Here is a 24,369-nt window from a genome sequence, read left to right on the forward strand (position 1 = left end):
CACACAGGCAGAGGAGAGAGGTCCCGTAACAGACAATCTGGCTTCATGTCAGCAGAGAATTAGTCTGCATGTCATAGCAGAGAATGAGGCTTCACGTCACCCACCACTGCAACAGTCCATTGGCATATATTTAGGCCCAGCACCCAGGCAGAGGAGGGAGGTCCCGTAACAGAGAATCTGTCTTCATGTCAGCAGAGAATTAGTCTTCATGTCATAGCAGAGAATGAGGCTTCACGTCAGCCACCACTGCAACAGTCCATTGGCATATATTTAGGCCCAGCACACACACAGGCAGAGGAGAGAGGTCCCGTAACAGAGGAACTGGCTTCATGTCAGCAGAGAATCAGTCTGCATGTCATAGCAGAGAATCAGGCTTCACGTCAGCCACCACTGCAACAGTCCATTGTCATAAATTTAGGCCCAGCACCCAGGCAGAGGAGAGAGGTCCCGTAACAGACAATCTGGCTTCATGTCAGCAGAGAATTAGTCTGCATGTCATAGCAGAGAATCAGGCTTCACGTCAGCCACCACTGCAACAGTCCATTGGCATATATTTAGGCCTAGCACACAGGCAGAGGAGAAGAGGTCCCGTAACAGACAATCTGGCTTCATGTCAGCAGAGAATCAGTCTGCATGTCATAGCAGAGAATGAGGCTTCACGTCACCCACCACTGCAACAGTCCATTGGCATATATTTAGGCCTAGCACACAGGCAGAGCAGAGAGGTCCCGTAACAGACAATCTGGCTTCATGACAGCAGAGAATCAGTCTGCATGTCATAGCAGAGAATGAGGCTTCACGTCACCCACCACTGCAACAGTCCATTGGCATATATTTAGGCCTAGCACACAGGCAGAGCAGAGAGGTCCCGTAACAGACGATCTGGCTTCATGTCAGCAGAGAATCAGTCTGCATGTCATAGCAGAGAATGAGGCTTCACGTCAGCCACCACTGCAACAGTCCATTGGCATATATTTAGGCCCAGCACCCAGGCAGAGGAGGGAGGTCCCGTAACAGAGAATCTGTCTTCATGTCAGCAGAGAATTAGTCTGCATGTCATAGCAGAGAATGAGGCTTCACGTCAGCCACCACTGCAACAGTCCATTGGCATATATTTAGGCCCAGCACACACACAGGCAGAGGAGAGAGGTCCCGTAACAGAGAATCTGTCTTCATGTCAGCAGAGAATTAGTCTGCATGTCATAGCAGAGAATGAGGCTTCACGTCAGCCACCACTGCAACAGTCCATTGGCATATATTTAGGCCCAGCACACACACAGGCAGAGGAGAGAGGTCCCGTAACAGAGAATCTGTCTTCATGTCAGCAGAGAATTAGTCTGCATGTCATAGCAGAGAATCAGGCTTCACGTCACCCACCACTGCAACAGTCCATTGGCATATATTTAGGCCCAGCACCCAGGCAGAGGAGGGAGGTCCCGTAACAGAGAATCTGTCTTCATGTCAGCAGAGAATTAGTCTGCATGTCATAGCAGAGAATGAGGCTTCACGTCAGCCACCACTGCAACAGTCCATTGGCATATATTTAGGCCCAGCACACACACAGGCAGAGGAGAGAGGTCCCGTAACAGAGAATCTGTCTTCATGTCAGCAGAGAATTAGTCTGCATGTCATAGCAGAGAATGAGGCTTCACGTCAGCCACCACTGCAACAGTCCATTGGCATATATTTAGGCCCAGCACACACACAGGCAGAGGAGAGAGGTCCCGTAACAGACAATCTGGCTTCATGTCAGCAGAGAATTAGTCTGCATGTCATAGCAGAGAATGAGGCTTCACGTCACCCACCACTGCAACAGTCCATTGGCATATATTTAGGCCCAGCACCCAGGCAGAGGAGGGAGGTCCCGTAACAGAGAATCTGTCTTCATGTCAGCAGAGAATTAGTCTGCATGTCATAGCAGAGAATGAGGCTTCACGTCAGCCACCACTGCAACAGTCCATTGGCATATATTTAGGCCCAGCACACACACAGGCAGAGGAGAGAGGTCCCGTAACAGAGGATCTGGCTTCATGTCAGCAGAGAATCAGTCTGCATGTCATAGCAGAGAATCAGGCTTCACGTCAGCCACCACTGCAACAGTCCATTGTCATAAATTTAGGCCCAGCACCCAGGCAGAGGAGAGAGGTCCCGTAACAGAGAATCTGGCTTCATGTCAGCAGAGAATCAGTCTTCATATCATAGCAGAGAATCAGGCTTCACGTCACCCACCACTGTAAGAGTCAATTTTCATAAATTTAGGCCCAGAACCCAGGCAGAGGAGAAAGGTCCCGTAACAGACAATCTGGCTTCATGTCAGCAGAGAATCAGTCTTCATATCATAGCAGAGAATCAGGCTTCACGTCACCCACCACTGTAAGAGTCAATTTTCATAAATTTAGGCCCAGAACCCAGGCAGAGGAGAAAGGTCCCGTAACAGACAATCTGGCTTCATGTCAGCAGAGAATCAGTCTTCATATCATAGCAGAGAATCAGGCTTCACGTCACCCACCACTGTAAGAGTCAATTTTCATAAATTTAGGCCCAGAACCCAGGCAGAGGAGAAAGGTCCCGTAACAGACAATCTGGCTTCATGTCAGCAGAGAATCAGTCTTCATATCATAGCAGAGAATCAGGCTTCACGTCACCCACCACTGTAAGAGTCAATTTTCATAAATTTAGGCCCAGAACCCAGGCAGAGGAGAAAGGTCCCGTAACAGACAATCTGGCTTCATGTCAGCAGAGAATCAGTCTTCATATCATAGCAGAGAATCAGGCTTCACGTCACCCACCACTGTAAGAGTCAATTTTCATAAATTTAGGCCCAGAACCCAGGCAGAGGAGAAAGGTCCCGTAACAGACAATCTGGCTTCATGTCAGCAGAGAATCAGTCTTCATATCATAGCAGAGAATCAGGCTTCACGTCACCCACCACTGTAAGAGTCAATTTTCATAAATTTAGGCCCAGAACCCAGGCAGAGGAGAAAGGTCCCGTAACAGACAATCTGGCTTCATGTCAGCAGAGAATCAGTCTTCATATCATAGCAGAGAATCAGGCTTCACGTCACCCATCACTGCAACAGTCCATTGGCATATATTTAGGCCTAGCACACAGGCAGAGCAGAGAGGTCCCGTAACAGACAATCTGGCTTCATGACAGCAGAGAATCAGTCTGCATGTCATAGCAGAGAATCAGGCTTCACGTCAGCCACCACTGCAACAGTCCATTGTCATAAATTTAGGCCCAGCACCCAGGCAGAGGAGAGAGGTCCCGTAACAGACAATCTGGCTTCATGTCAGCAGAGAATTAGTCTGCATGTCATAGCAGAGAATCAGGCTTCATGTCAGCCACCACTGCAACAGTCCATTGGCATATATTTAGGCCTAGCACACAGGCAGAGGAGAGGTTCATTCAACTTTGGGTAGCATCGCAATATAATGGTAAAATGAAAATAAAAATAGGATTGAATGAGGAAGTGCCCTGGAGTCCAATAATATATGGTTATGGGGAGGTAGTTAATGTCTAATCTGGACAAGGGACGGACAGGTCCTGTGGGATCCATGCCTGGTTCATTTTTATGAACGTCAGCTTGTCCACATTGGCTGTAGACAGGCGGCTGCGTTTGTCTGTAATGACGCCCCCTGCCGTGCTGAATACACGTTCAGACAAAACGCTGGCTGCCGGGCAGGCCAGCACCTCCAAGGCATAAAAGGCTAGCTCTGGCCACGTGGACAATTTAGAGACCCAGAAGTTGAATGGGGCCGAACCATCAGTCAGTACGTGGAGGGGTGTGCACACGTACTGTTCCACCATGTTAGTGAAATGTTGCCTCCTGCTAACACGTTGCGTATCAGGTGGTGGTGCAGTTAGCTGTGGCGTGTTGACAAAAGTTTTCCACATCTCTGCTATGCTAACCCTGCCCTCAGAGGAGCTGGCCGTGACACAGCTGCCTTGGCGACCTCTTGCTCCTCCTCTGCCTTGGCCTTGGGCTTCCACTTGTTCCCCTGTGACATTTGGGAATGCTCTCAGTAGCGCGTCTACCAACGTGCGCTTGTACTCGCGCATCTTCCTATCACGCTCCAGTGCAGGAAGTAAGGTGGGCACATTGTCTTTGTAGCGTGGATCCAGCAGGGTGGCAACCCAGTAGTCCGCACAGGTTAAAATGTGGGCAACTCTGCTGTCGTTGCGCAGGCACTGCAGCATGTAGTCGCTCATGTGTGCCAGGCTGCCCAGGGATAAGGACAAGCTGTCCTCTGTGGGAGGCGTATCGTCATCGTCCTGCCTTTCCCCCCAGCCACGCACCAGTGATGGACCCGAGCTGCGTTGGGTGCCACCCCGCTGTGACCATGCTTCATCCTCATCCTCCTCCACCTCCTCCTCATCCTCGTCCTCCTCGTCCTCCAGTAGTGGGCCCTGGCTGGCCACATTTGTACCTGGCCTCTGCTGTTGCCAAAAACCTCCCTCTGAGTCACTTCGAAGAGACTGGCCTGAAAGTGCTAAAAATGACCCCTCTTCCTCCTCCTCCTCCTCCTCCTCCTGGGCCACCTCCTCTTCCATCATCGCCCTAAGTGTTTTCTCAAGGAGACATAGAAGTGGTATTGTAACGCTGATAACGGTGTCATCGCCACTGGCCATGTTGGTGGAGTACTCGAAACAGCGCAACAGGGCACACAGGTCTCGCATGGAGGCCCAGTCATTGGTGGTGAAGTGGTGCTGTTCTGTAGTGCGACTGACCCGTGCGTGCTGCAGCTGAAACTCCACTATGGCCTGCTGCTGCTCGCACAGTCTGTCCAGCATGTGCAAGGTGGAGTTCCACCTGGTGGGCACGTCGCATATGAGGCGGTGAGCGGGAAGGCCGAAGTTACGCTGTAGCGCAGACAGGCGAGCAGCAGCAGGATGTGAACGCCGGAAGCGCGAACAGACGGCCCGCACTTTATGCAGCAGCTCTGACATGTCGGGGTAGTTGTGAATGAACTTCTGCACCACCAAATTCAGCACATGCGCCAAGCAAGGGATGTGCGTCAAATTGGCTAGTCCCAGAGCTGCAACGAGATTTCGCCCATTATCACACACCACCAGGCCGGGCTTGAGGCTCACCGGCAGCAACCACTCGTCGGTCTGTTGTTCTATACCCCGCCACAACTCCTGTGCGGTGTGGGGCCTGTCCCCCAAACATATGAGTTTCAGAATGGCCTGCTGACGTTTACCCCGGGCTGTGCTGAAGTTGGTGGTGAAGGTGTGTGGCTGACTGGATGAGCAGGTGGAAGAAGAGGAGGAGGAAGCCGAGAAGGAGGAGGTGGCAACAGGAGGCAAAGAATGTTGCCCTGCGATCCTTGGCGGCGGAAGGACGTGCGCCAAACAGCTCTCCGCCTGGGGCCCAGCTGCCACTACATTTACCCAGTGTGCAGTTAGGGAGATATAGCGTCCCTGGCCGTGCTTACTGGTCCACGTATCTGTGGTTAGGTGGACCTTGCCACAGATGGCGTTGCGCAGTGCACACTTGATTTTATCGGATACTTGGTTGTGCAGGAAAGGCACGGCTCTCTTGGAGAAGTAGTGCCGGCTGGGAACAACATACTGTGGGACAGCAAGCGACATGAGCTGTTTGAAGCTGTCTGTGTCCACCAGCCTAAATGACAGCATTTCATAGGCCAGTAGTTTAGAAATGCTGGCATTCAGGGCCAGGGATCGAGGGTGGCTAGGTGGGAATTTACGCTTTCTATCAAATGTTTGTGAGATGGAGAGCTGAACGCTGGCGTGTGACATGGTTGAGACGCTTGGTGACGGAGGTGGTGGTGGTGGTGTTGGTGGTACATCCCCTGTTTGCTGGGCGGCAGGTGCCAACGTTCCTCCAGAGGCGGAGGAAGAGGCCGAGGCGGCAGCAGCAGAATAGGCCGAGGCGGCAGCAGCAGAAGAGGTAGCAGGGGGAGCCTGAGTGACTTCCTTGGTTTTAAGGTGTTTACTCCACTGCAGTTCATGCTTTGCATGCAGGTGCCTGGTCATGCAGGTTGTGCTCAGGTTCAGAACGTTAATGCCTCGCTTCAGGCTCTGATGGCACAGCGTGCAAACCACTCGGGTCTTGTCGTCAGCACATTGTTTGAAGAAGTGCCATGCCAGGGAACTCCTTGAAGCTGCCTTTGGGGTGCTCGGTCCCAGATGGCGGCGGTCAGTAGCAGGCGGAGTCTCTTGGCGGCGGGTGTTCTGCTTTTGCCCACTGCTCCCTCTTTTGCTACGCTGTTGGCTCGGTCTCACCACTGCCTCTTCCTCCGAACTGTGAAAGTCAGTGGCACGACCTTCATTCCATGTGGGGTCTAGGACCTCATCGTCCCCTGCATCGTCTTCCACCCAGTCTTGATCCCTGACCTCCTGTTCAGTCTGCACACTGCAGAAAGACGCAGCAGTTGGCACCTGTGTTTCGTCATCATCAGAGACATGCTGAGGTGGTATTCCCATGTCCTCATCATCAGGAAACATAAGTGGTTGTGCGTCAGTGCATTCTATGTCTTTCACCGCTGGGGAAGGGCTAGGTGGATGCCCTTGGGAAACCCTGCCAGCGGAGTCTTCAAACAGCATAAGAGACTGCTGCATAACTTGAGGCTGAGACAGTTTCCCTGGTATGCATGGGGGTGATGTGACAGACTGATGGGGTTGGTTTTCAGGCGCCATCTGTGCGCTTTCTGCAGAAGACTGGGTGGGAGATAATGTGAACGTGCTGGATCCACTGTCGGCCACCCAATTGACTAATGCCTGTACCTGCTCAGGCCTTACCATCCTTAGAACGGCATTGGGCCCCACCATATATCGCTGTAAATTCTGGCGGCTACTGGGACCTGAGGTAGTTGGTACACTAGGACGTGTGGATGTGGCAGAACGGCCACGTCCTCTCCCAGCACCAGAGGGTCCACTAACACCACCACGACCATGTCCACGTCCGCGTCCCTTACTAGATGTTTTTCTCATTGTTATGGTTCACCACAACAACAAATATATTATTTGGCCCAATGTATTGTATTCAAATTCAGCGGGATATAAATTTGAGGCCTAGTATTTAGGCGCTGGGTGACCGGTATGGATTTAGTGACAGAATTAGACTTGGAAATGCACAGAAGCGTGTGTGTGAAGTTATTCTGAATGACCCTATGTGCACCTTCAATATGATCTACCCTTTTAGGGATAGATTTCAAATAGCTCTGATATAGCAGAAACGACTAAATTATGAAATTGCTAAATTGGGAATTGTATTTCAACCCAGAACAAAAAATGTGCTTTGACGGACACTAAATAACTTTCCCAGCCACAACAGGACAGCGGTAACGAGAGATTTAGCGGGATATAAATTTGAGGCCTAGTATTTAGGCGCTGGGTGACAGGTATGGGTTTAGTGACAGAATTAGATTTGGAAATGCACAGTAGCGGGTGTGTGAAGTTATTCTGAATGACCCTATGTGCACCTTGAATATTATATACCCTTTTAGGGATAGATTTCAAATAGCTCTGATATAGCAGAAACCACTAAATTATGAAATTGCTAAATTGGGAATTGTATTTCAACCCAGAACAAGAAATGTGCTTGAACGGACACTAAATAACTCGCCCAGCTACAGCACTAAGGACAGATTTAGCGGGATATAAATTTGAGGCCTAGTATTTAGGCGCTGCGTGACAGGTATGGGTTTAGTGCCAGAATTAGACTTGGAAATACACAGTAGCGGGTGTGTGTGAAGTTATTCTGAATGACCCAATGTGCACCTTGAATATTATATACCCTTTTAGGGATAGATTTCAAATAGCTCTGATATAGCAGAAACCACTAAATTATGAAATTGCTAAATTGGGAATTGTATTTCAACCCAGAACAAGAAATGTGCTTGAACGGACACTAAATAACTCGCCCAGCTACAGCACTAAGGACAGATTTAGCGGGATATAAATTTGAGGCCTAGTATTTAGGCGCTGGGTGACAGGTATGGGTTTAGTGCCAGAATTAGACTTGGAAATACACAGTAGCGGGTGTGTGTGAAGTTATTCTGAATGACCCAATGTGCACCTTGAATATTATATACCCTTTTAGGGATAGATTTCAAATAGCTCTGATATAGCAGAAACCACTAAATTATGAAATTGCTAAATTGGGAATTGTATTTCAACCCAGAACAAGAAATGTGCTTGAACGGACACTAAATAACTCGCCCAGCTACAGCACTAAGGACAGATTTAGCGGGATATAAATTTGAGGCCTAGTATTTAGGCGCTGGGTGACAGGTATGGGTTTAGTGCCAGAATTAGACTTGGAAATACACAGTAGCGGGTGTGTGTGAAGTTATTCTGAATGACCCAATGTGCACCTTGAATATTATATACCCTTTTAGGGATAGATTTCAAATAGCTCTGATATAGCAGAAACCACTAAATTATGAAATTGCTAAATTGGGAATTGTATTTCAACCCAGAACAAGAAATGTGCTTGAACGGACACTAAATAACTCGCCCAGCTACAGCACTAAGGACAGATTTAGCGGGATATAAATTTGAGACCTAGTATTTAGGCGCTGGGTGACAGGTATGGGTTTAGTGCCAGAATTAGACTTGGAAATACACAGTAGCGAGTGTGTGTGAAGTTATTCTGAATGACCCAATGTGCACCTTGAATATTATATACCCTTTTAGGGATAGATTTCAAATAGCTCTGATATAGCAGAAACCACTAAATTATGAAATTGCTAAATTGGGAATTGTATTTCAACCCAGAACAAGAAATGTGCTTGAACGGACACTAAATAACTCGCCCAGCTACAGCACTAAGGACAGATTTAGCGGGATATAAATTTGAGGCCTAGTATTTAGGCGCTGCGTGACAGGTATGGGTTTAGTGACAGAATTAGACTTGGAAATACACAGTAGCGGGTGTGTGTGAAGTTATTCTGAATGACCCAATGTGCACCTTGAATATTATATACCCTTTTAGGGATAGATTTCAAATAGCTCTGATATAGCAGAAACCACTAAATTATGAAATTGCTAAATTGGGAATTGTATTTCAACCCAGAACAAGAAATGTGCTTGAACGGACACTAAATAACTCGCCCAGCTACAGCACTAAGGACAGATTTAGCGGGATATAAATTTGAGGCCTAGTATTTAGGCGCTGGGTGACAGGTATGGGTTTAGTGCCAGAATTAGACTTGGAAATACACAGTAGCGGGTGTGTGTGAAGTTATTCTGAATGACCCAATGTGCACCTTGAATATTATATACCCTTTTAGGGATAGATTTCAAATAGCTCTGATATAGCAGAAACCACTAAATTATGAAATTGCTAAATTGGGAATTGTATTTCAACCCAGAACAAGAAATGTGCTTGAACGGACACTAAATAACTCGCCCAGCTACAGCACTAAGGACAGATTTAGCGGGATATAAATTTGAGGCCTAGTATTTAGGCGCTGGGTGACAGGTATGGGTTTAGTGCCAGAATTAGACTTGGAAATACACAGTAGCGGGTGTGTGTGAAGTTATTCTGAATGACCCAATGTGCACCTTGAATATTATATACCCTTTTAGGGATAGATTTCAAATAGCTCTGATATAGCAGAAACCACTAAATTATGAAATTGCTAAATTGGGAATTGTATTTCAACCCAGAACAAGAAATGTGCTTGAACGGACACTAAATAACTCGCCCAGCTACAGCACTAAGGACAGATTTAGCGGGATATAAATTTGAGGCCTAGTATTTAGGCGCTGGGTGACAGGTATGGGTTTAGTGCCAGAATTAGACTTGGAAATACACAGTAGCGGGTGTGTGTGAAGTTATTCTGAATGACCCAATGTGCACCTTGAATATTATATACCCTTTTAGGGATAGATTTCAAATAGCTCTGATATAGCAGAAACCACTAAATTATGAAATTGCTAAATTGGGAATTGTATTTCAACCCAGAACAAGAAATGTGCTTGAACGGACACTAAATAACTCGCCCAGCTACAGCACTAGGGACAGATTTAGCGGGATATAAATTTGAGGCCTAGTATTTAGGCGCTGGGTGACAGGTATGGGTTTAGTGCCAGAATTAGACTTGGAAATACACAGTAGCGGGTGTGTGTGAAGTTATTCTGAATGACCCAATGTGCACCTTGAATATTATATACCCTTTTAGGGATAGATTTCAAATAGCTCTGATATAGCAGAAACCACTAAATTATGAAATTGCTAAATTGGGAATTGTATTTCAACCCAGAACAAGAAATGTGCTTGAACGGACACTAAATAACTCGCCCAGCTACAGCACTAGGGACAGATTTAGCTGGATATAAATTTGAGGCCTAGTATTTAGGCGCTGCGTGACAGGTATGGGTTTAGTGACAGAATTAGACTTGGAAATACACAGTAGCGGGTGTGTGTGAAGTTATTCTGAATGACCCAATGTGCACCTTGAATATTATATACCCTTTTAGGGATAGATTTCAAATAGCTCTGATATAGCAGAAACCACTAAATTATGAAATTGCTAAATTGGGAATTGTATTTCAACCCAGAACAAGAAATGTGCTTGAACGGACACTAAATAACTCGCCCAGCTACAACACTAGGGACAGATTTAGCTGGATATAAATTTGAGGCCTAGTATTTAGGCGCTGGGTGACCGGTATGGATTTAGTGACAGAATTAGACTGGGATATGGCCAAAAAATAAACAGACTATTGCTGGTTAAATGCACTTGGTGTGACAGCTTCACCCTGATGTAGGCTTTAGCCAAAAAACAACCACACCATTGAGGGTTAAATGCACTTGATGACAGGCGCAGCTTGCCCCTGATTTAGTATATGGCCAAAAAATGAACAGACTATTGCTGGTTAAATGCACTTGGTGTGACAGCTTCACCCTGATGTAGGCTTTAGCCAAAAAACAACCACACCATTGAGGGTTAAATGCACTTGGTGACAGGCGCAGCTTGCCCCTGATTTTGTATATGGCCAAAAAATGAACAGACTATTGCTGGTTAAATGCACTTGGTGTGACAGCTTCACCCTGATGTAGGCTTTAGCCAAAAAACAACCACACCATTGAGGGTTAAATGCACTTGGTCGCAGCTTGTGCTGGCGCACCACAAGACACAAAATGGCCGCCGATCACCCCAGAAAAATGTGACTGACAAACGGTCTGTGCAGCCTAAAAACAGTGAGCAATTGAGGATCAGCAGCTCAATGATCCACAGCTGCAGATCGATCAGTTAATCAAGTCCTTTGGAGGAGTTAATCTGCCTAATCTCGCCCTACTGTCGCAGCCGCAACCTCTCCCTACGCTAATCAGAGCAGAGTGACGGGCGGCGCTATGTGACTCCAGCTTAAATAGAGGCTGGGTCACATGGTGCTCTGGCCAATCACAGCCATGCCAATAGTAGGCATGGCTGTGATGGCCTCTTGGGGCAAGTAGTATGACGCTTGTTGATTGGCTGCTTTGCAGCCTTTCAAAAAGCGCCAAGAAAGCGTCACAAAAGCGCGAAGAAAGCGACGAACACCGAACCCGAACCCGGACTTTTACGAAAATGTCCGGGTTCGGGTCCGTGTCACGGACACCCCAAAATTCGGTACGAACCCGAACTATACAGTTCGAGTTCGCTCATCCCTAGTCGCAACGTTTTAGCTCATAGCCTGAAAAGAGACTCTGTGAATGAGCTGAAAACATTGCGACCACAGGAGTGAATAAAGTGTTTGAGAGTGCGGACATTTTTTTCATATATGTATTTATATATAATCATTTATCAAACCAATCAGATTCCACCTCTCAATTTTCACATCTTCATTGGAAAATCAAAGAAGGAATCTGAGTAGCCAGTTCTACTTTACACCAGTTTTGATAAATTCCCTTGTATTCGTATATAGCATTGTGTGTCGCCATGTTGTGGTTTGGAATTAAATCTTACTACCAAGTTACTTGGTAGTTCCATCAGCCTATATGTAAGTGGCTGCTAGCTTTGCTGTGTAACACGATGTAGGGGAGGGGCAGCAGAGCTTATGCTGGTGCATGTTAAATTCACAGAAACACCCACAGAGCCTCACAGGTTATGACAGCAGTGAGCAAAAATTAAATGAGAGCATGTAAAGCAAAGGTGATACCAGTAAACAAACAAGTGCAATTTTATTATGTGGTGAATTACGGTAAGATATGGGTTTATACATTTTTAGTGCACAAAGGTGTCCATAGCCTTTAAGGAATTGTTAGTACAAGGTGGGTGGAAGTAGTAGCTAAAACAGATATATTATAAGAGATTACAGGTCCTCTTCAAATCCTGCTTCCTGGCTATGGTCAAATCAGTATTTATCACTTTGTGATATGATGCAGTATTTTGCTTGAGTTTAAAGGTATGTGATAGGATATGCACATTTTTATTGTCTTCAAAGGAATGGAACTAATTTTGTCCCCTAATACAGCTATAATATGTATATATTCATAAACCCAAACTTATATTGTTTAGAATTTGGTCTTTCATTTCAAAAGCTTAACATTTCGAATGCTAATAGCAGTTATGTTATTTATTTTATGGGGTTCCTTTTTTAACTTTACTGTAATTACCAGCTATATGAAACACACATTAATCATGTTTACAGCAATGAAAACTGTAGTAGCAAAATAGATTTTAATCACATTAATTGTATTCAAAATACATTGCAGCCTACTCTATAAATCACTATTTATTTAGACTAACTCAAGTTTGATAGCATCAGTCCATTGTGTAAATGACAGTTTTAGTAATGACATATATTCATTTTATTTTTAAGTTGACATCATATAAACTGAGTATCATAATAAATGCATAAATAAAAATATAGCTGTAGCACATGCTTTCTGCATGTCAATTATACTCAGACTAAACTGACAACATTCTGTTAGATAATTTAAATAAAAATCCTTTCAATATTAAAATCTTGTGGACTAATAAAAACACAGCCTAGAAAACAAACATTTTCATGAAAAGAAATGTAATGCCTCATACAAAAAAAAACATTATAAAGTTTTCATTGAAACTAGAGATGAACAAATTAATTTTTTATTTTCAAAATCTTTTTATTGATTTCAAAGGTATGAATAATTTTATAAGTACATAGACTTTTAAATGTATATAAACATTTCAAATATATGTAAACACTTTAAATGTATGTAAACATTTAAAACATACGGCATGCAAAGAGGGATGAATGGCATATCCAATAAGCGCACAAACATAGAGACAAATCAACATTGTTAGTCGATCCAGAAGGTACATCATATCATAATAATACCTCTCACATCTGCAATAATGACACATTAAGGTTCAAAAGTATAACTTATAGTACCAGTGTGGTCAAAATAGCTCTGTTGTACGCAGAGGCTTAGTAAGGACTAAAAATAGCATGAAGTAAATCTGGTTGCTTCAGAGGAATCCAAGTTTTGATGTCAACAACCTATGCCATAAGATAAAGCCATGATGTGTGGCAGGGGAGGGAAAAAACTGAGACATACAATTTAAGACAAGGCAATAAGAAGAATAAGAAGAACAGGAGGGAAGAGGGGAAGAGTAGAGGGTAGAAAGTGGATATTGTAGACTGATCTATACAGGATCCTGCCTCGAAATGTCCTATATATGGATAAAGGGTATAAGTTAGCCAGCTGTGATGACTTGACATTACTAAAGGTCAACGTTGGTGAATGTAAAAGTGTAAGGTTAGAGGAAACTGAACAATTAATCATCATTTGTGCCTACCCCCAAACTTTTTCTCCAGAGTCTCCATCCATGCCATATGGCTATATATTTATCATGGGATCTCAGCTCCCAGTGGGATAATTCTTCTAGTCTAGCAAGAGATTCTACTCTGTCAACCCAGTCTGACACTTTGGGGGACACATTAGATTTCCAATTTGAGGCGATCAGGATCCTAGCTACCGACATCAAACCGTTTCTGTACGTAGAGAATAGTGTCTGGAAGTAAATTTAAGAGAGCTATTTTGGGGCATTGCGGTAGTGTGCGGCATTTGTCATTAAGGATGGTGTTAAGAGTGCCTAATATTTCTGTCCAGAAAGTACTTATTTTAGGGCAGGACCACCATATGTGCAGGTATGTGCCTCTGTCAGTATGGCATCTCCAACAACGATCAGAAGCAGAACCGCACATCTTACTTAATCTGACCGGGGTAAGATACCATCTAGCTATTACTTTGTATGTGTTTTCTTGAATAGTTATACATCTAGATGTATTTTTTGGCGATGTAAGTATGGTGTTAATTTCTGATTTGGAGAATTTAGTCCTAAGATCACTTTCCCATTCTTTCAGAAAATACAGAGAGGGTGGGGATTCTAAAGTAAATAAGTTCTTACAAATAACAGACACCAGTTTTGAAGGCTGTTTAGTTTGTATAAGAAGATCTTCAAACCATGTGTTATTATTATTTTTTGACCAATTATCATTTGAGTATAAAGGTTTTAGTGTGGTGCGTAGGTATATATATTGGAGGTCATTAAGTGTTGGGAGTTTAAATTTGTCCTTGATAGTATTTACATCTAAGATAGCTCCATCAAGATCTAATAACTCTATAGGTGCCATTTGTGAATTCCGGAGTCGAGGTGGTAAAGATTGAAAACCATCTTCGGACATTTTGAAGCAATCTCCGATGGTTAACATGAGTGTTGATTGGTCTATGAAAACCAACTTCATCAGGGGGGTTTCCATTAGACTCTCCTCTAAGGTTATCCAATGTTTATGAGGCGGTTTGCGGATCCAGTCAACTATACGGCTGATGTGAGCCGCTTTGTAAAATCTTTCTAAAGAAGGGAGTCCAATTCCACCCCTATCTGAAGGGAGTAAGAGGATTTTATGAGCGAGTCTGGGTTCTGTCGCACCCCATACATATGATGAACAAATCTTTCTAAAAGGAGGCAAAAAAGCTACATGGGAATTTTAATGGAAGTGCTTGTAAAAGATATGTGACTTTTGGGACTATTAGGGAATTAAATATATTCCTACGTACTAACCAGGATATAAAGGAAGGTGACCATGAGCTAAGGGTCTCCGGGATGTCTCAGTGGTGGTCGGTAGTTAAGCTCAAAGTTTGTTATAGTCCGCTGAAATGTTGACCCCTAGAAATTGTAGAGGAGGTCCATTCAAAGGAAGAGATGGTCCTTAAAGTTCGGATTTCTTTATCTGAGATGTTTACACCTAGCGCTTGTGATTTTGAAATGTTAATTTTAAAATTTGAGATGTAGCCAAAATCGTGAACAGGTTAACAATCGCTGGAAAAGCTCGTATGGGGTTAGTGATCATTAAGAGAAGGTCATCTGCGTAAGCAGCTTGCTTGAATTCCATTCCATTGCAAATTAAACCCTTGATTTCCTGGGATTGTCTAATGAATTGTAACAAGGGTTCAACTGTCAATATGAAAAGAATTGGGGATAAGGGGCAGCCCTGTCTAGTTCCATTGTTAATATTCACCGCTGAGGAAATTATATAATTTACTTTAATAAAGTCACTCTGTTTTTCATACATTGTGAAGATTGCTTTAATGAAAGAAGATGGGAAGCCCATCGCGGACATAGTGTTTTTGATAAAGGGCCAGGCCACTCTATCGAATGCCTTCTCGGCTTCTTTGCCTATAGAACCATGGAACCATTTACTTTTTTCACTAAAGCTATAGAGTTTTTATCTTGTAAGTATTGTCTTTCCCTTCTCGCCTAGGTATAAACCCTGTCTGATCTGGGTGTATCAAGTCTATTAATAGTGGTTTTATCCTTGCTGATAGAATGCAAGCAAATATTTTAATGTTTAGATTCAACAATGAAATAGGTCTATAATTGAGCACATTGTAGGATCTTTCTGTGGTTTGTGGATCAGGGTTATATGGGCATTTAGAGTTTGTGGTGAGAACGGGCTACCAGACATGGCCGCATTATATGTTTTGAGCATGAAAGGTGTTAAGGTGTCCCTAAAGGATATGTAATAAAGGACAGGAAGACCATCTGGGCCGGGGGACTTTCCTTTGGCTATTTGAGAAAGAGTTGAGGTAATTTCTGTTTCATTAGTAGTTAAGGTAAGTTTAACCGCTTGTTATTTGGTGATGGAGGATAGGTTAATTTTCTGTAGAAATTCTCTTGTTCTAGCTAGTTTATCTGCTTTGAGTCAGACTCATTTATATTATATAGGTCAGAGTAAAATTTTCTAAACGCGTCTGCTATATCCTTGTCATCTTTTGTTAATGTGTTATCTGGGCCATTAATAGCTGATATCCTTTGTTTGCATTTACGTTGGCGTAGTGTAGCTAACATGAATTTAGTGGGCTTATTCCCATGAGCAAATTTTTTTTTTGTCTCAATGACAGATATATTTTAGCTGATTGGATATTTAATATCTTATTTCTAGTTGACATAAGCTCTTCTAGTTTTTTACTATTCAGCGATCTTTTGTGTAAATTCTCCAGTTTGGATATCTTACCATAAAGATTTGTTATTATCTCTTTCCTTTTCTTATTTAAATGGAAAGCCACAGAAACAAATTCTGCTCTTATCACTGATTTGTGTGCCTCCCAGACAATGTTGGGAGAAGTATCTTCTGTTGCATTAATAGAGAAGTATTCCTTTAGCTTATTCTTTATCTTAGCTTTTACCTCTGAACTATCTAAAAGTGTTTCATTTAATCTCCAAAGAAAGGTCTTGGGGTAGGCACTATGTTGTTTATGAGACATAAAAATTGGAGCATGGTCTGAGTGTAATATTGAGCCAATATGGGCTTCAGTGCATACCTGAAGTTTGTCTGATATGAATGTGTAGTCAATTCTATGGTAGGAGTTGTGTGGCGCTGAAAAATGAGTGAAGTCCGCTGACGTGGGGTTATGAGAGCGCCATACATCTGCCAGGGAACTTTTATGCAAAAGTTTTTTAACCTTGACTAATGTGGACTTTGGAACATTTGATCTACCTGTAGACGTATCAATCTTTGGGTTGAGAGATAGATTAAAGTCTCCTGCTAAGATCAGTATGCCCTCTCTGAACCCCTCCAGTTTTTCCCAGAATGAATTAAACCACTGACTATGTTTCGAGTTTGGAGCGCAAATCTTTGCTAAGGTATACCTTTGCTTATTGATATTTCCTTTCACAAGAATGAATCTACCCTCATTATCAAATTTGGAGTCAATTAAGTTACAATTCAGATGTTTATGAAAGCCTATACTAACCCCTAATCTGTTGAGAGTGCCTAATATTTCTGTCCAGAAAGTACTTATTTTAGGGCAGGACCACCATATGTGCAGGTATGTGCCTCTATCAGTATGGCATCTCCAACAACGATCAGAAGCAGAACCGCACATCTTACTTAATCTGACCGGGGTAAGATACCATCTAGCTATTACTTTGTATGTGTTTTCTTGAATAGTTATACATCTAGATGTATTTTTTGGCGATGTAAGTATGGTGTTAATTTCTGATTTGGAGAATTTAGTCCTAAGCCATAAAACAAGTGCATGACTGTGAGTGTAAGACACGTACATACCACTGAGTATGCATGTTGCAGTTGACGTCTTTTAGGCAAGGCTGAAGGCTGGTGGACTTAGATATCCCAGGACACAGACAGGAAAGAGGGGGGGGGGGGGGAGCTGTAACAACTAAGAAAAAACAAAAATAAATCAGAATATTATTGAGAACATGAAGACAGTTGGTCCTCCTGTTTACTAAAACTGCAGGAGGAACTGTTAGTCCGAAACGGGACTTAGTAAATGTTAACCTTCTGAAAAGTATCAGAAGAAAGCAGGTCACTATAAATTTAGGGAGCTGCATAGTAGTTGTAGCAAACCACGAAGAGGCAAAATTTTTAAACCTATGAACTGAGTCATAAACATAGTAGGTGAAGGAGTATTTATGTGTTAAATGAGATCAAGCGGACCCACTTCAAGCCCATATCATCTCTTCAGATAGGAGACCATCTGTGAGATGAGAAATGGACAAGACATACTAGAAAAAAGAAAAACCTGTGGGGACGCCTGCACATGAATAAGACCATATGAGGTCTATATTGTGTTGATGCCATGCCTGCTTATTTGCAGGACTGTAAAATCTCATCTGGACGTTTCAGTCAGTCCTTTTCCATAATGATACGTCATGGAGTCAGCTTCCCATGTTTCTTCTTATTCTTCAGAGCTTTTCCTGTAGGTACCGTCTCCCACGGTGTAGATGGGGGGGATCTACTCTGGAATAATGACATCGTTAGAGGTGGTCCAATCAGAAATGTCCACATCCACAAAGTTCATAGCAGACAATATTGCAGGTAGGTCCCTTGGGGTTCTAATGATGAGTTTCTTATCTTGCCAAGTTATTAGCAGGCCAAATGGGAACAGCCATCGATAAGGGAAGCGTTTATATCTCAAATAGTCCATCGGGGTTTGAGAGCGCGTCTTTTGTTGAGGGTGGCTGGTGCAAGATCTTGGAAAATAGGTATTGTTGAGCCCTCATATTTAACTTGTGCACCTTCTCTTGATTTTTTCATAACTTGTTCTTTTTGAGCAAACTTAAGGAGTTTACATATGACATCCCTGGGTGGTTCGTCCGTTTTAGGTTTGGGTCTCAAAGCCCTATGTGCTCTTTCAATAATTATAGGATCAGAGTAATCTTCACCTAGCAATGATAGACAGATCTCTGAAACCGCTTTTGGTATTGCACCTGACGCTACTGATTCTGGAATTCCTCTTAGACGTATATTATTCCGTCTGCCTCTATTGTCTTGATCTTCAATGTAGTCTATATGCAGTTTGTAGACAGCTAGGAGTTTTGTTTTGTGCAGTTGGTTAAAGTCGACTGTGTAGCTTCTAAGGCTTCTACTCTGTGGCCGATCTGTCTCATTTCACTTTTGATTACATTAAGTTCTTCCATTACTGGGTTTAAAGCCTTTGACAAAGCTTGAGAGATGAATGACCTAGAGATAGGTAGATCTGATTGGGCCTCCACTTGATCTTCATCATCACTATCTCTTCCAGGGTGTCCACTTTCTAGGTGAGACATCGTACCTTTTGTTGCGGCTGGGTGCAATGATGTTGGTGGTTGAGATTTTTTCATGACGTATTTATCTAGGTCAATAAAGGTCTGATTTTAATATAAATCAGAATAGGAACCTGTGCTGATCGCACCACAATCAGCGCAGGTTCCTATTCAGATTTATATTAAAATCAGACCTTTATTGTACTTAAATCTAACGGTCACAGCAGCAGACCGTGTCAGTGAACCTAGCAGCGATTCCCTTACGGGCAAGGAGTGCAAAGTGAGTACGGGAGCGCCGGTGGGCATATACATTTATCTAGGTCAGATTGAGCTAAAGCTGAATTTTTGTAGGGCTTTTGAGACTCCTGCGTATGGCTCTTATATTTGCCTATTTTCACCATATGTGCACGTGTGTGGACTCTTTATTTAGCTTCTAAATGCCTCTTCTGGTATGTTGGGTTAATTCATTGGCATGTGTGAGCTGATTCTCTGGATTAAGAAGTAGGACCTCCTTTTATGGTTGACGGAGGTCACAGAAAAAATTAGGGCTGTGGCCCTTTCAATAAAATTGCTAATGCACAGTGTCTGATTAAGAATGGCAGTAGTGGACTTCTCACAAACAGGAGTGCAATGTCCCTTTAAATATAATCGCAGTGTAGATCTCCTAAATTGAATGTGGAGGTCTAAAAAAATTAAGGCTAGGCCTTCAGTGGGGGTAAATGGAGCGTGGTTTAGGAGATATGGAGGTTGAAAGACCACTCAGTCCCGTGGGGAATGATCTGAATCCTGATCAGTCACTACACCTTCACCTAAACCCTCGGGCCAGCACTTTCTCTAGTGAGAGCTCAGTAGCGCACCTGAAATGAGTCTGACCGGTTCACCTGTTAATATGTATATGGCCTAGGGCTACTAGGTGGGTGCTTTATGTTGGAGGATCCTGTTGCTGTGTCTGCGACTTACAATAAAACGGGTCTTATTGGGTCACGGTGGGATTACCGCTGCAGCGCCAGGCAACTACGCAGGGTGGTGACAGAGAAACAGATCTCTTACCGGCTCCCTCCGGCAGGACAAGAATGAACAAATGAATTCTAATGATTTGGAATTTGTCCCAAATTTTCCCCCCAAAAATGTGGATTCTAACAAAAAAATCTGATAGCCTCAAACTGTTAAATCAGTATTTTTTCATAATAAGATTTTCACCTGGTAATAGCCTTGAATTGTTAAATCTGTGCTTTTTCATAAAGGAAATCTAATTTGCATACCTTTTGGTTTCTGGGAAATATATTTAAATTAGCTTTTCTTCCAAAAAGAAAGCACACTAAGCAGTGGAGTACAGAGAGAAGTAAGGGCCCCACACAGGAAATAAGGGTTTCTGACTAAACCCCTTTCACTCAACCTTGGACTATTTTTCCACTGCCTCGTTTGCTAAAAGTTGTTCCTTTAGAGGGTAGAGTACTGATTAAGTTTTCACCACAGTAGAAGATTTGATGATCCCAACTGGGCCCCCTCTTGCCCTGGGCACCGAAGAAATACAGAGCAGTATTGGCTGGACTGTAATACTACTCATACATTCTAGGTGGCCTTCCTAATGCAAAAGACCTCGACAAAGGCCACTAAGCTAGCCAGGGCAATTTACTCTTGACACTCAGTGTTCATGTTCTTTTGGAAGGAGAGCAGAATTGCATGTTCCATTCAAAGAAGTGTATTGTGGAGGGGGGCAGAGCCTGACTGAGCAGCAAGACGGCCACCTGAGTTCTAGCTCCCATCACACAAGCCAGCATCAAGCCTAATCCTGCAGCCTAAAGGACCCCACCATGGTCAAAATCTGCAACCTGGCAGGTCCAAGAAGAATCAATCTGAAATAGAACAGTACCTGAAACAGAATCTAGTGCCTTCCTCAGCGCATGAGTCCAAGATGGCGCCGGGCCCTTACCATGAATCAGACGCACATGCAGACTCGGGTGCAGAGAACTCCGTGGACCTGGGAGACGAAGTAAACTCACCCAGCACCTTATCCTTCTCGAAGAAATATTTAAAAAAAGCCTTGGGTGTGGCCCTGGCTCCTGTCATGAGAGTATTAGCAGATATTAAGACCGATGTGAGGAAAATAAGCCATACAGTGGAAGTATTAGAGACTAATCAAGCCATGCAAGTGGCACATAGCGAGGCCATAGCGTCTAACATCGCTGCCCTGAATGTGGCTATCTCCACAGCATTTATGCCCATAGAGGATCAGGAAAATAGGAGCCGCCGCAAGAATGTTCAAGTGAAGGGCCTACCAGAAACTGTGACTCATGAGGCGCTGTGGGAAGCCATGATGCAGCTGTTTGGAGATATTTTGGGCAAGGATAAGGCAAGATCTATTGTTCCCTAAGACCCTCACCGAAAGAAGGAGAGCCGCTGAGGGATGTTGTCTGTTAGTTCCTCAGCTATGTAGATACTTCAGCAATTTGGAAAGGAGCCAAAGAGCATGGGGATTTGCACCATGATGGTCACCCTATAGCATAATATCAAGATATTACCCCCTCCACACTCGCGGACCAGTGCCTACTGAAAAAACTCTGCGACCACCTGAGGTCCCAGAAGATTTTGTACCGCTGTCTCTTTCCTTTTGGATTGCATCTCTCCATACAGGGCAAGCGGTGCACCATTAAAACACCAGAGGACTTACCTTCTATTTGGCCACTGCTTCACATAGATCCTATGGACATATCATTATGGCTGCCACAGGCCCTACACCTTCCTCAGCTTCCTCCACTGTCGAAGACAGCTTCATGGTACGTGGTCCACAGAGCTAAGTCTCCGAGATCCAGGAAAGCCGCAGGATGAACTGCCTCTCACAGATGTTGCTGATGTCCCTCATCTTTGACTGGACCTCGGGGAGTTTTCTCTTTATTCTCCTTTTTTCTCTCTTTTATTTTTGCTTTTAATTTATTTCCTTTAGGCTTCTTCTTCTTCTTTCTTCCTTCTTCCTTCTTCCTCCTCCTCCACCGGACATGACCATATCTCCTGTTGCGGATCCCTGGGGTAACCTCTTGGGACAAAATGCCACTTTGATGCCAACGCTATGGTTCTCATCTTGGTGATGTCAGATATATTTTAGTATGTTCTAGTCTTCGGTTCCGCTTGCATTATTGCAATATGACCAGACCATTACTAGTCCTATGAAACGCCTAATGAAGCTAGTGTGTGCTTGCTGGAAGTCGGTGGAAGACGTATATCAGTCTAATGGGCTTGGAGTTTTGCGTGGCCCCTTTCATATATGTTCTGGTTTTTGTGAATGAGGATCCACTTCACTTTGGGACCCGCTGCAATTAGAACCATCCAGGCAATGTATTGGAAAAATGTATGTTAAACTCTAACATTACTAGTCCTCCTGCCACCAAAATGACCCTCCTCATCACGAAAGTCCAAGAAGGTCACTCAATAATCATATTTAGGTACTGTACAATTGAACTTGCTCTGTTCCATGTTGTTCCTATGGTTATTGAAATGTTAGTATTTTAATTTTCACGCACTCTCCTCTACCAGCAATATTATGTCAGGCGTGTTAAGACAGCAGGTCTAACATTTGAGTAAGGTATCTGACATTACCCTAATTTCCTTTAATGTGAAAGGAATGAACACCCCCTTTAGAAGAGATCACAGATCCTTGCCTTACTTAGGAAAGGGAGACCAGACATATGCTTTCTCCAAGAGACACATCTAAGGTGTGGACACACACCCAAATTTCCTCAACACCGTTATAATCAAGGGTACCATAGCACCTTTACTTTAGCTTCTAGAGGCAACAGTATAGGGATAGGCAATCACATCCCCTTTGCCCCAATAACTGTCCTCCAAGATACAGACGGAAGGTTCCTGTTTGTAAAGGGCAAATTGGGTAAAATGACACTCGCCCTTGCTTGCCTTTATGCCCTGAACAAAGGACAGTCTAGGTGAATTAAATTCACACTAGGCAGACTCAATCTCTTTAGAGAAGGAATGATTCTTATGGGGGGACCTCAATTTCGCTCTCAATCCTTTATTAAACTCCTTTACTGGCAGTCCATTCACAAAAATCTCTTAGTTCTATATACAAAGCCTTGTGAGAATTGCAAATAGTAGACACTTGGAGACTACACAACCCATCCTCCAGAGACTACTCCTTTCAGTCTACATTCTTCATACCAGAGACTAGACTATGTTCTGATTCCCTATACACCACTATTACCATCCTGCCAAAAGAAGGGAAGGGCCCTGAAATGTGTGGTTCATACTGACATATTTCACTTATCAATGTGGATGTTAAGATCTGGGTGAAGATCTTGGCCCTCTGCCTTGGTAAGCTTAATCTGGGTCTTGTCCACCCAGAACAGACTAATTTTGTTAAAGAGAGAGAGGGAAACCATAACTCAGTGAGGCTTATACATGCTATAAGATATGCTTCCACCAGGCATATTCCACTAGTGCTGCTTAGCACACATGCAGAAAAGCCCTTGACAGAGTAAATTGAGAATTCTTGCAAAAGGTGCTATTGCGCTTTGGTGCCTCAATCTCCTTTGTTTGATTGGTTATGTCCCTCTACAACCATTTGAGTGCTATAATTAGAGTTAATGGGACTTTGTCTGCTCCTTTTGAAAATTTTAATGGTACCATTAATGGCCCACTTTCCCCTACATTATTAATTTTAGTCATGGAGACTCTACTCCAGGCTATAAGAAAACACAAGCTGATTCAAGGTCTGCAGGTGGGAGATGCAATACACCAGAATGCAACCTTTCTAGATGACCTCCTAATACTGATTACTAACCAAGACGTAGCTTTTCCACATATTATTGACTTTTTTGAAGAGTTCGGGAGACTCTCCAATTTCAAAGTCAACCACACCAAATCAGAAGCCCTCAATATCTTTGCACCTCGAGTAGTAGTGAACACCTTGAGAGAGTCAATGCCCTTTAAATGGCAGCATCTCAAGTAAAATACCTAGGAATTTACCTAATTAAAAACCCAAAACTGCTTTATGGGGTGAACTATCCACCGCTAATTTAAGAGATTAAAACAATGCTATCCTCCCTTTCTATACCTTATGTCTCCTGGATGGGATGCAAGAACTTATTACGTACATGTGTCATGCCCAAATTATTGTATATGCTCCAGATGGTACCCATATTTCTCAGCCAGTCTTTCTTCTACATGGTCAAATTCATCTTATCCTCCTTCTTGTGGCAGAAAAAGAAACCCAAGATAGAATACAAAACCCTCACCTTGCCCAGCTCCATTGGAGGATTTGGTCTACCAGACATTCTGACTAGAGTGCAATTCAGATGAAGAGTTGTATTTCCTTGTGTCACTGGCTGCGACGCACTGGGAATGGTCATCGAGTGTGCTGCACTAAGT

This window comes from Bufo gargarizans, chromosome 1, assembly GCF_014858855.1.
Source record: "Bufo gargarizans isolate SCDJY-AF-19 chromosome 1, ASM1485885v1, whole genome shotgun sequence".
NCBI lineage: Eukaryota > Metazoa > Chordata > Amphibia > Anura > Bufonidae > Bufo > Bufo gargarizans.